Raw genomic sequence first — 13,037 nt, 5'->3', positions numbered from 1 at the left:
CGTTAGTTGTATGCCTGTAAAAGTTTTGCCTCATGAAAGTGACAATTATCTGATGATGTATGGCTTATGACGTGTTACTCGCTGCCGGGTACTGCCCTTCAAACCCTTGCGGCTTTGGCAGACCCGCATATGTATGCTGCTTATGGAATCAATAAACATTATTATTATTAATATTATTATTGTTATTATTATTATTATTATTATTTAAAACTGGGGGTAGGAGAAGGAGGGTGTAATGTGTGTTTTAGTTACGCTGTTGGATACTCCTCCGGCTGTGTCCTTTTTGTGAAAAAGCGGTTAAGTCTGCGTAGATAGTGTCCAATCGTGTTTGTCTGGTCACTTGGTTGGGTGCGACTTCACATTTAATAATGTCGAATGGCGCGTCATCTGTGTGTATGCCCCAGACGGGGGGGGGGGGGGGGTGAGAACAGGTGGATTTTTTTCAAAATATCCGGAAGTACCTCAAAAGGCAAGTTATCTGGACGGGATACTTGTGTGTTATCCCCTTGTGTTATCCCCGCAGCATAAAGCGAGTATTAGTCCTTATAAGGACGCAAGCACCGAATTGCTGGCAGAAATTCTCAATCAATTCGTGGCAGACGTGGCGGAGTGCCTCGAGAGTGGGCGAGACATGAGTTTCACACACTTTCAGGGTACCAGTCATGCGCGGCTGGGCAGAATATATGTGTCACTTAATTTAATTTCCCAATGCCATGGTTACAAAGTACCCCCTGTGTCGTTTTCTGATATCACTGCATTGTTAAGTGCAGCGTTGGGCCAAGATAGCAATGTATCGCTTTCTCGTAGGACCTTTGGAAATTAAACGCTGAACTCCTAAACGACGAAATGTTCACTGACATAGGTAGGCAAAAAATGAAGAGATAGAAAAGGAAGACGGCAAAATTGGGGAACAAGGCGAATTATTTAAAGGAGCTATAAACATTTTAGCCATGCGAAGGTCCAGCTACATAAGGCGCGAATAAAAAATAAAGGAAAGGACGTTACGCCACAATTTAAAGAAAACTTTGGAAGAAGGAAAAGCGCCTGGTTGTTAAAGGCCATACGCAAGCACAAACAGCAAGTAGAGATAATAGACGAAGAACGCTATAGCGGGGCGCTCGTACGAGCGATATTCGAGCGATTAGCAGTAGGGCAGACGCCAACCAAACGGGCGCTTGGAATCGAAAAGGCACGTGCTCGACAAAACACGATCTACGAAATCGAATGAAATGGGCGCGCGTCAACTGAGATAGCAGTAGTAGAGCTCTGTGTGTCTTCTTGTGTGCTTTAGATGCGAAGCATGTCATGCTCGGGGCTGTGTCCCTCCCTCCCTCGTTGTTTTCCGCAGTCCGCACCCCTACTGCGCATGCCTGGCCAGGCACAGCTGATGATGATTGCGGCAGGAGGCCCCTAGAGATTGGCCTACCAAAGAATCCATCCCTCCCTCGTCGTTGTCGTTGTCCACCGTCCGCAGCCCCACTGCGCAGACCTGGCTAGGCACCGCTGATGATGACTGTGGCAGGATGCCCCTAGGGATTGGCCAACTAAAGAATCCATCCCTCCCTCGTCGTTGTCGTTGTCCACCGTCCGCACCCCCAATGCGCATGCCTGGCTCCAGAGCAAGCTCAATAAACGGAGAAGCAATGGTTTGTCTATGTTTTCTAGGGCAACTGTATGCAACATTTTTCTGGCTAGCAAATTGTGGTTCGTTATGCAAGCGCTGCATTGTTCCCGGGTGAATGTACAACTTCAAAGCGTGTTAGTCGTATTTTATGGACTTCCACTTGAGAGAGTACCAGTAGAATGAATTTGTTTCGACGAACCAGCGGTGGTGGTTGAATGCTGGCACACCTGTCTGTAAGACATCTCGTGAATAGATTTTTGTTTTTGCGGAACGTTCCCATGATATCCCAAATCCATATTCTGCGCGCAGTGGTTCAAGTGCGGCCAATGCGGGCTTTACCCGAAATCGTAGTTTCAAAAAGTAGTATGACAGGTGGCATTTATGGATACTTTATAGAGATTATTGTGTCATCCCGTTTTTTTTTGTTGTCGATTTTCTATGCACTATTTGGCCAATGCTACGCGGAAAAAATTATATAAGGATGTATGCGATCTGGTCTTACCTTTACCAATGCACAGAGTTTTATACTGTGCAGGCCCAGTACGAGACGTTCTAGAAAGGGTGAAGCGAATGGATGTATCCCCAGGAGCGCAGTCTTTCTTCTTTAAACTACGTACGGGCACGCTTTCAGTTGCAACATGGATGAAGTTGATAATGGGATATCTATGCCATGGGGAACTGACTGCTCTATTTGCAAACAACCGGAAAGGGTAAAGTATGTCTTTCGCCATTGTTGGGCAGCAGCGTTTCTATGGGATGTTCTGCAAAGGACGAAATGACTTTCCACTAAACTCCCATGGCATACCCTTTTTGCGTATAAAACGAGAAGATGGGGTGCCGTATGATCTCGTCATGTTGTTGGGCCTCCACAGTATTTGGCGGTCGCGCATGACATGGCTCAGCTGTGGTGTAGACACGCGGCCGACGCGAGAATATTTCCGCGAAATTATTTTATTGAAGTTTATTGAAGTTCAAAGAGCGACGTTTTTTGTTCCTGAGTGGCTGCCAAAGGTGGAACCTTTCGCCACGCTTAGGGCGTTTTAAAAGACGACGCCAGCCCACCATGGCATGGCGGCCTTATTGTTGACTGTGACGTTGTACCTTTGGGTTGTGTTGCACTGTAGAAGACCGGCAATAAAGGCAAAAAATGGGTGGCTCAGTGGGTAAGGCATTGCGCTGCTGAGTCCGAGGGTGTGGGTTTGTGGGAACGGCGACCGTTTTCCTGATCGGAGCAGAAAACGAAAACGCATGTGTGCCGTCATTTCAGCGCTCAATAGCAGCAAACAGCGGCACTTCTAACGCCCTCGGCGGTGACGGCTCAAATGAAGCACACTTGAGACGTTCAAAGGAGCCCTGTCCGTAGAGCACCACGAGGATATCTGGCGACGATATGAACACCACCAAATATCTGGCTGCATCGCAGCTTAAGGAACAGGGTACGTGCAAGTCCACGCAGAAAAGAAAACCCACCCAGGAATTAAAGCCCCAAAAGACCATACATAAATTCGCACGGTGCAGTCGCTGTTGGCACCAAACAATGGGAAGCAAAATATAGTGTAATGGAACAGTACACATCATCTAGACGGAAAGTTGAGATAATGTTTGCGAGAAACTTCATTCCAATCGGCCAAATGTCATGCGTTTTTAAGGAGTGCACCCAAATATCAAGCACACAAACTCTTTAAATAGCTACACGGTATTCCGAAAAGACGGAGACGGTTGCACATACTCTTCAGGTGGTGGGGCCATTGTAGCCCGGAAATATTTTGCCTCTCACACCAGCTAAGCACCATCCTGGAAGTTGTCGGAATTCTACCCAATCCTTGGTAGGTAATAACGGTATGATGACTATCGGCTATCGAGCATTAATTTTTAGGCTCTGAAGCCAGGTTTACATGGTGCGTTTTTAGTCCGGGAATTCGGTGGAACGAACATTCGCACTTGCGAAGTTCGCAATGCCTAGAAATGTCGTCTACATGGCCTGCGAACGTCGCGATTTTCGCATTTCAGAAGCACGTTGTTTGCAGACCGGCCGAGAGCAAATCTTGTCATCTAAAAAAAAGGGGTTTTATTTTACTTCCTGGGCAGGTTGCTTTAAACTGCGTTGCAGTAAATATGAGTTTATTTGCGGTTTTTACAACAATCGCAATTATTTAGGAATATACGCACACGTAGCAGAGAAGGCAAACACAGCAAGCCACCCTGGGTTCGCTTTTCGGGCGTGCCTAGCACACCTCGGTTTACCTCAGACAGGTCTTCTTGGGTTCTAGTGTGCGTCGTCCCTGCTGTGATGTCCGCCACTTGAGTGGGTATCGATTAAGCATTCATTCAATACGGCGCACGACATCGTGTTGTGAACGCGCGTGCTTTTGTTTTGGTAGTTTTGGTGCGCCCGCGCTTATGCCGCGCTTAGACAAGCAACGCCATCTGGTTGCTAAGCGTGCAACCAGAGATGCCGTGACGTTCACCTAGCTGTGTTCTTATTCGCCGAAGGTCCAGCCCCTCTACACTGCACGAGCCGCACGAGCGGCGTTCGCGGGGGATGCTCGACCGTTCCAAACATTTGGCACTTCGCCGCAGCAACGGAAAAAAAGGTCGTTTTGCCGCACGAGCGGCGCCGCATCTGCGAATTCGCAGGGAAAATCGCACCATGTAAAACGGGCTTGATGGATCAGTTACCCGAACTGTTTATTGTAGTAAGCTACCCCAAGGCCCATAATCCACTTTGGGGCTGTTCCGGAGCGGATGCCTGAGGTCGTCTCATCAAAGTCTCTAACATCATCGAGAGTAGTCCGACTCAACAGTAACAGCGTAAATACCATAATTAGAGCTCAAAATGTACTCACACCTTGACTTGGCCATTGGCTCAGCTGTTATTTTAAATGCAGAGCATTTCTTTAACTCACGATGTCACCCGGGCGTTGTCGGCGTGCTTCGGCGACCGCAACAGCCGTTCCAGGTGCGCCCTCTCCCCCACTCCTCCTCTCCCGCATCACGCTACCCTCCTCGCTCTCAACAACAGGTCCGCACCCCTCCCCCTACACTATATGAAAAAATAATACTTACCGGCGCCTGGTTTCGATCCCACGACCCTGCGGGCGGAACGCAAGGTACATGGTGCTCACCCACTGCGCCACAAAGCCGACACAGAATAGAATGCTACGAACGCGCCTTATATCCTTGACTCATTCAAACTACGTCAAGAAGCTGCTGATACAACGCATTCACTACCACCAACTCCCCAAACACTAAACGTTAACGCAATAAACCCACCCCCTATGCGACGCATTTACTCGAGTCCCCCTCGCGGGGAGATGGGCCCTTTTTGATTGCTTGAGTGGTACGTGGGCCCAGACCCAGTAGTGACTCCTACCCTACGGCAATAAAATATATAGGTGAAGGCCCAAACTTTTCTACTTCCCGTAAAAAGTTGATTGAATCAAGAACGAACTGGAAGACATTCACAAAAACACCTACACATCCATAACACACCTACGCGTGGAGGTGGCAGCCCAACTCATCACAGTGCATATCTAATACTTGCTTCATTAACTACATGGAAAGCGCAGATGTCTATCTGAACTGACACAAGGCAGCAATACGCACCTAACCACGCGATTGATCCTAAGTGCACCTTCAGAATGCCACCTGGGCTCAGCAAGCGCAAAGAAGCCATTCTGCATAGGCTGCGCTTGAATGTGGCCTACACGGGACATTACCTCGGGACGTAACCTCTACAAAATACAAAAGACATCTTTCCCTTTTTGTTGCACAAGTGGCACACGAGAAGACATTCGTCATGTTGTATGCGTGTGCCCAAAGTACACAGTGTACAGACAGAAACTCATATTATATTTGCGAAGGCAGCTTGGTGCGGCGCTTAAAATTAGGGCTGTTTTGGGACCTTGGTCAGGTCTCAGTCAGGCTGCACGTGCAATCAAAGCTCTCTTGGGGTGTCTTTGGAGCACAGAACTGGAATGAGTTTTGTGATTAAATATTTCGGGCGAATCAAATGACATGTTTTCCTTTTTCAGTTTTTGTTTTCTTTATTTTTTGTTTTTTGCTTCCTTTGTCTTTTTCTTCTATCATCTAGCGTAGCAAGCCAGCGCAACGGCTCGGCTAACGTCGGGGGTTTTCATTAAAGTTTCTCTCTCTCTCTCCGACGCCACCAAAAAGTACATTCCGAAGGCATCCTTGCGGCACGCAACCCAAGGAGGCCCTGGTGAAACGATGTCCGTAGGCGGGTGTGAGAGCGCCAGAACAAAGCATGCGGTATCCTTCGTCGATATCACACATCAGATAACCTCACAGCTTTTGAACGGGCAAAAGCTCTTGGCAAGCGTATGTGCCGTGAGGAAAAAAAAGATAGTTGGCATGGCTTTCTGACATCGATAAACTCATACACCGACACGCACACCGTCTGGACACGAATAGGTAAACTCAAAGGACAAGAGACACATGGCCTTTCCCTGGTTAACAGAACAGGGGACACACTTGAATACCAGGCTAATGCACTAGCAATGCACTTCGAACAGGTGTCCAGTTCATCCTATTACAGGAATACTTTTTGCGACACAAGATATCTTATTATAAGAAGTCTCAGCGCGACAACTCAAATGCCTCCTACAACTCAGAATTTTATTTCATGAGCTGAGGGCTGCTCTGCACGAGCACTTCTAAGCCTTCGCACGAGGTGGAGACAACATTACATACGCTATAATACAATATTTAAGCACAGAAACTTTTTAAACACTCCTACTTATACAACAAAATATGGCTTTCGGGGCTCCTTCGCAGGTTTTGGATGGAGGCTAGAGTATTTGCTTTCCCGAAGGAGGGGAAAGACATCCTCTCCTCCAAGTTATCGACCGATAGCACTGACAAGCTGCCTGTGCACACTTCTCGAGATTATAAATAAGGTACTCGAGACCTTTTTAGAGTACAATGGTTTCTCGGGAATTGTCCTCCTATAAGAAAAGTCACCCTAACCAAAAAATGAAATAAACTCGGAGAACGAAATCAATTAACATGAAAATAGAGAAGACCCAAATAGCACCACACCACGTTGAAAAGTCACGCCATGTCGTTGTGGTTGCTCGGGAGGTGCCTCAAAGGAAAACAACTTTTATGTCATTTTTTTCAGTATTACAAATTCACTAAAGAAGGCTGCGTGACATCCCCCGCGTTGTGACGTGCAAGATTACACATTAGAGCCAATGATTCAATGTTAGGCTATTTCAGTTCAGTGCCTCTTCAAAGTTGCCACCCAGATAGTACAATCCATTCGTTTGGCACACATAATGGGTTTGTTCGCTGCATGTAGCCTCGTATCTCATTGACGCATCTCAAAACGGAATAAAATAAACAGGTTACCAGCACGCCCCTGACGAGTGCACCAAAGCGGGCCTCACCTACCGCGGCGAAGCCCGCTGCGCCCTGAAAGCCTCAAGTGTAGCGTGCCGTACGCTAGGGTGGCGTGGTGCCAGAGGCGTTGTGACCAGCAGATCGCGTCATCTGGGCAGCGTGCGTGCCCCCGCCCATGGTGCGTAAGCAAGCGCCCCGCACGTCAAGGACGGCCGGCCCCGGAGGCCGCGCGCAGTCAACGGCCATAGCCCACGCAGCGGCCCGGCAAGCGAGAGAACAGTCGGGTTCTGAGAGAAGTAGGGTCCTACGTGGGCCCAAGAAAAGTCGCTGCGGCTCAATTCTGCCGAAAAATCAGGGGTTATCGGTCGCAGAGTGCTTGCAGGAAGGAGTCTAAAATCTGTCATGTGCCCAGTTCACAAGGCCTTTATTCCGAACAACAATAAACAAACACACAAAAAAGGTTAGGCTGCTACATGTCGCATGAAGTGTTTATAAGCGAGAGATTGCAGACACTCCTACGTTTATGATATGCTGACGTGTATGTAACTGTTCATTTGCTCATTTGTCGCGCATATGTTTGTGTGTATCCACTCTTGTTTTTTATTGTATTCTGTTTATCTCATGCATGTATGAATACCTGCATATCAAGCTTGTGTTTAGGATAAACAAAAATATATCATGTATTAAGTCTGTGTTAAGTGTATGTTATGAAAGTGCATGATTCTCCTTGTTTCCGATGACAATTGTGGGGCAGAAACCCGGTCAAGCTATTTTGTAGCCTTTTGTTTCTGTCCTGGCATATTTAACTTTTTATGAATGTAAAAAAATGCTGAATAAACTGAAATAAATTCAGCAAGCATACAACTGCGAGATAATGTTTCATTTAACACTACTTAGAACGCATTATGCTGAAATAATGAGTTGCAATGTGAGTCACTTCAAGCTAACAGTGACGCGTTTACCGTCCTGAAGCTTTGAGAGCCGTGAAAGGTTTACGTGGCTACAGCAAACCTTGCAACATACCATGTGGACACGCATAAAACTTCGCGCCCAGCGCAGAATTTAAAAATTTCTGTAAGCTTTAAACTTCGCAAGAATAACAATACTACTGCTACTTGCACTAAGCTAGAGCCGGTGCCGAAAAAAGAAAAAGAGAGAGATCTGCTCAGGAAAGAGATCTTAATGGCTGAACGCAGTGTCAGAGCTGGATAGCTCCTGGGCAGAAGTTGCGAATTTCATAATCGCCTTGTGTGCGTTGCGGTAAAGCAGCCACCAGACTAGGTAACCCAAACTTAGGGTTATTACGTTCAATTAGGCAAAACTCAGGTAAGTAATTACTAATGTAATTAGTTTAAGTTAAGTTTGGGGAAATACAGTTCGATAAAAAAGCAATAATACAAATCACGAAGAATAGCTATCATAACAGTCCTCAAAATAGAAACTGATTAGCAACAATGTTATTTTTTAGGAAGTGTACTTACGGCAATCCAAGAGGCAGCGATGAATAAAACGAATTCAGTGAAGCCGCCACTTGAACTTGTCAGTGTTTGCTGGATGGTAGAACAAATTTCAAGCAGTTGATGTAGCCGGAGTATATAGGTTATATAACCCTTTAAAAACAGTTGTGTTGGTAGGAGCTAGCAGTTTCAGTAGCACTTTTGGGCTGTAACAGTTACTAGTAACGGGTTACCGGTAACTAGTTACTTTTTTCAGTAACTTGTAACTGTAACTAGTTACTTTTTCAGTAACTTGTAACTGTAACTAGTTGCTTTTAAGGTAGAGGAACTTCTAACTGTAACACTGCTACTTTTTTACATAGTAACTGTGACAGAAACTACCGTTACAGTTACTTCCTTTTTATAGAAATCATCCAACAGAAACCCCTGTTAAAGGCCGACGTACAGCTCGGGCTTTCCACTTTTTCGCACGTTCTTTTTTCCCTTATCTTCCCTACTTTCACTTTTGCACAACACGGCTCCCCTCGCAGTTTAGTAGAGGAGGTCGTTAGGAGGATTATCTTCCCTGCAGCAGACCGCAGTCGGAGGTCGGTCTTTAAGGTGATTTCTTAAAATTTTTGTATCGCCCTCAGTCGAGCGAAAAAAAAAAAACAAAAAACAAAACAGACTGGCAAGTACACCTCCGAAAAGAGGAAAGCTCTCGGATTCCGACCTTGAGAAACAACTCATCCTAAGTTACAATAAGATTTGCAAATAAATTTGCAAACTGAGGGAGCATGAACAAAATAGTTGACGCAACAAAATGAGGCGTACACAACGATTTTTGGTTTTGAGTGTGCCCCCTTCTAGTTCCCTTCGTCTAGGGTTACAACGCGCCCTTTTGACTACCCGCATGCCTTCGTACGTTTTTATTAAATAATCTCTATCATATGGTTTGTGATCATTCACTTGGTTTTAGAAAGTAACGGAAAAGACAAGACATTACATTTTCAGAGTAGCCGGAACTGCAACAAGTTACATTTGGAAACTCTGTAACTGTAATTAAGTTACTTTTTGTCTTAGGTAACTGCGACTGTAGCACTGTTACTTTTTACTGGTAACGTGCCCATGACTGGTCAGTAGTTCGCATAATATTGGTATTTAAAACCGCCTGTCTTGGGCGATTTCGGTCAAATATTGTAAAAATATTTCTAAGGTTGCTGTACAAAAGAACACAAAACACCTGTCAAACTGGTTGGTTTGTTTATTCTTACGAAAGCAATAAAGGGAACTCACGAATTTCGGCTGAACCAGCTGGCAAAAACGCTTGCACAACAAGGTTTCGTTGCGCTGCTGAGCACGAGGTCGCGGGTTCGATTCCCGGCCGCGGCGGCCGCTTTTGTGATGGAGGCGAAAAGCAAAAACGCCCGTGTGTACGAGATTTCGGCGCACGATAAAGATCCCCAGGTGGTCAAAATTAATCCGGAGCCCTCCACTACGGCGCGCCTCATCGCCTGCGTTGCGTCGGCGCGTTAAACCCCACAATCAAATCAATGCACAACAAGGTTTCGCCCAACACCGCACTCCCGGAATCCGCCACTAGCCTCTTGTTCGCGTCTACATCCGGCGGCTTGTGTTCGTCTTCCTCCCTTCCCCCGCCTTCTGGCCCACCGTCCGCAATGCGCTCTGAAATATCCTGAAGTCTAAGTTTCTTTTTCCATTAAATAGTGAGCAGATAGCCTGAAAGTCATACAAGGATTGTCAGTGTTCTGTCTATCACGTATTTCTGACGCCGAAGCAGTTTGGCGAACGGGATCCGTCAGACGTACGAATCACATACAAGTAGTTGACGTGTTTCGGTAGATCTAGTGTTAAGCGCCTATTTTACGAGATACATTTTTGAATAACGTTACAATCGAAGAAAACTTATATACCGTACCAGTTGTTATTCTCGCGGTAATTTCGCGGTCAGTTGGTTAAGGAACGATGAGCCACGTTCGGATTTTTTATATCGACTCCGTCTCTTGGCCGGCGGGTGCATATGTGGGTGGTTCTACAACATTTTGCAATTCACTGCATTCTTCCCTCACACTGGAAGGCATGCGCTATACGGTCGCAGTTATTTACATACTTCATTGAACTAATTGAGCGCAGGAATGACAGCGAAAGAAACAGTACGACGTGCAAAACACTCAACGTAAAGGTTCTGAAAATAGTACAAATAGCGCCATTGTCGACACATCGTCGGATCGCATACACAGTAATTTTCGCAAGGGAAAGGTTACGTCAGTGCACACTTTGTCAGCTCAGTATGGCGCAACGTTCTATGCGCCTTCTGGGCTTGTGCATTAGTACTTAGTTGCCGATAATAGTGTTTTGTTTTTTGGGTGGGAAAATTTATTTATTTATTTATCCTCGTGGTCATTAAACGTTACGAAAGGGAGTGGTTCAAATGAACAGTCAAAACAGTGAACACTAGTATAGTAGGCACATTTTTAGATGAATCAATAAATAATCGATCAATCATACTCTATTCCCTTTTTTGGCATAGCGTTTACAAAAAACTGAGGGTGGCAAGAAAAAAGCAGTAGAAGCGACTGCTTGGCAAGCCTCGCCACAACTATAACTCACAAGTCAGTGGCACTGTACAACAGACAGGAACAGTGAAATAAGAACAGCTGGTAACTTAACAATTTCGCCCACATATAAAAAGTGACCCTTATACATACAATTGAAAATGACCTTGTGTTACAGATAAGTTCATTATAGATATACGAATCATGGCCTAAATAGAAATGTTTTGTGAGGGAAGAAAAGGGCATTTTATGGCGCTTTTCGTACAATAGGTTCTTGAGGCCTATTGGCAAAATGCATTTCAACATGGCGAAGCCGCAGTTGGTTCTACATTGTGGCAGTATAAACGTACTGGTTGTTTTGTTGGCAAACGGTATTTTGTAGAAGATATGCATTGTAATTTTATCGAGAAATCTATCGTTCCGTCGGGTTGTTTCTTTACAGAAATTCGCAAACGTGTAGTCAAACATGCTGTTAGAGAGACAATTTTATGTTGCACATTAGCGAACTGACGTTAGAAATAGCACGAACCGACGTTAGAAATAGAAATAGGCACGTCATTTCATACGTTCCAAATAGTACGGAGGATCTTCTTCTACAGAATCTGAAGAGCTAAGCTTTGGTGTTCTCACTGATGGCGTCTGTAATGCGAAAACGCCCTGCAGGAAAGCCAACTTTCTCTGACAAGAATGATGAATGATCGTGGGCGAAGTGAAAGAAAAATAAAAAACGCTTCACGCGGCCGCAATCGAACGTGGGTCCGACGCATTATGAAGCCGGTGCCTGTCCGATTACTCCATTTCGACACGGTCGAAATTGTTTAAACTCAGACGACAACCAAAGAATCCGTCACGGGAAAGCATCGTCGTCGTTAGACGGAGCTCGAGGGGTGCATGATTTTTAACGCGATAGCGTTATTAGTCTCATCTTTCAATTTTCCACGGCCTGCCAGCCGTCCGCTATCAGCCATGCTCATAAAGCATGCGCGGTCCTCATCAAGTACGACCTCATCAAGTACGTCATTTCTGTTTATAAGAAACTACAATTGAGGCAGCCAGATGCGAGGGCTTGCCGTGAGTACAGCAGCTGCCGAGATTGAGAAAATATGTACAATAATAATACGGCCGAGACAAAAAATAAAAAGACACGCGACTTTAGCAAGCGCCGCGCAGTGCCACGCCTGCGCAAAGATGTCCTATCTACGCGTCGTGTGTAGTCTCATCTCCGACCGACATGGGCGCCAGCAGTGCTCGCAACTTAGGTTCACACTGTTGCCGCAACTCTCGTAATAACTTCATAGTATGACGTCATTTCACGTCTCAGCCAACCGAACTGCGCGACACATCGTTTTTACTGCAAAGCATATGTCAAACACCCCCCCCCCCCCCCCTTGTTTTTATTCCGGTGTCATCGACTTACTCGGCGCCGCTCTGGGGCTCCTCCTCACCACCGCTGACACCTCTTTCACAGATATTTCAACCTCACCTCCACCGATGCCTGTTTGTAAAGTTGCGCAGTCGGCAGCTAATGGCGGTATGCGTTTATCAGATGATTGCGAAGAATAACCACAAGCACGGATGGACGTAAAAAAAAATCTCCGTCGCATGCCCCCGCGCGAGGGACACGAGTAAATGCAGAGCATTGGGGGTGGTCACGTGGCGTAGGTTGTGGTAGTTGGCGGTGGTAGTTGTAGTTGTTGTTGTCGTACGGGTGCGTCGACGGCGCTTGAATGCCAAGTACGACGAAATGCACGAGGCGTTGGAGCACGGGGAGTTTGCGAGCTTGGACGAGTTCCTGCGCGCCTTCGACGTGCGGTCTGGGGAGGAGTACTCGGAGATTCTGCGGGCTGGCGCGTCGCGTCCGTGCGTGCTTCACGCGAGGACTCCCGCCGAGAAGCGCGTGAACGCGTTCAACCCGTGGATCGGAAGGGTTCTCGACTCCAACATGGACCTGCAGATCATCCTCGACCACTACACGTGCGCGGCGTACGTCGTGGACTACGTCAACAAGGCCGACTGCGGCATCTCGTTCTCGTAACG

This window comes from Haemaphysalis longicornis, unplaced genomic scaffold, assembly GCF_048455015.1.
Source record: "Haemaphysalis longicornis isolate Haplotype H1 unplaced genomic scaffold, Haemaphysalis longicornis Haplotype H1 scaffold_1, whole genome shotgun sequence".
Classification (NCBI taxonomy): domain Eukaryota; kingdom Metazoa; phylum Arthropoda; class Arachnida; order Ixodida; family Ixodidae; genus Haemaphysalis; species Haemaphysalis longicornis.
The sequence above is the reverse complement of the archived record's forward strand: the minus strand, read 5'-3'. Positions refer to the sequence as shown.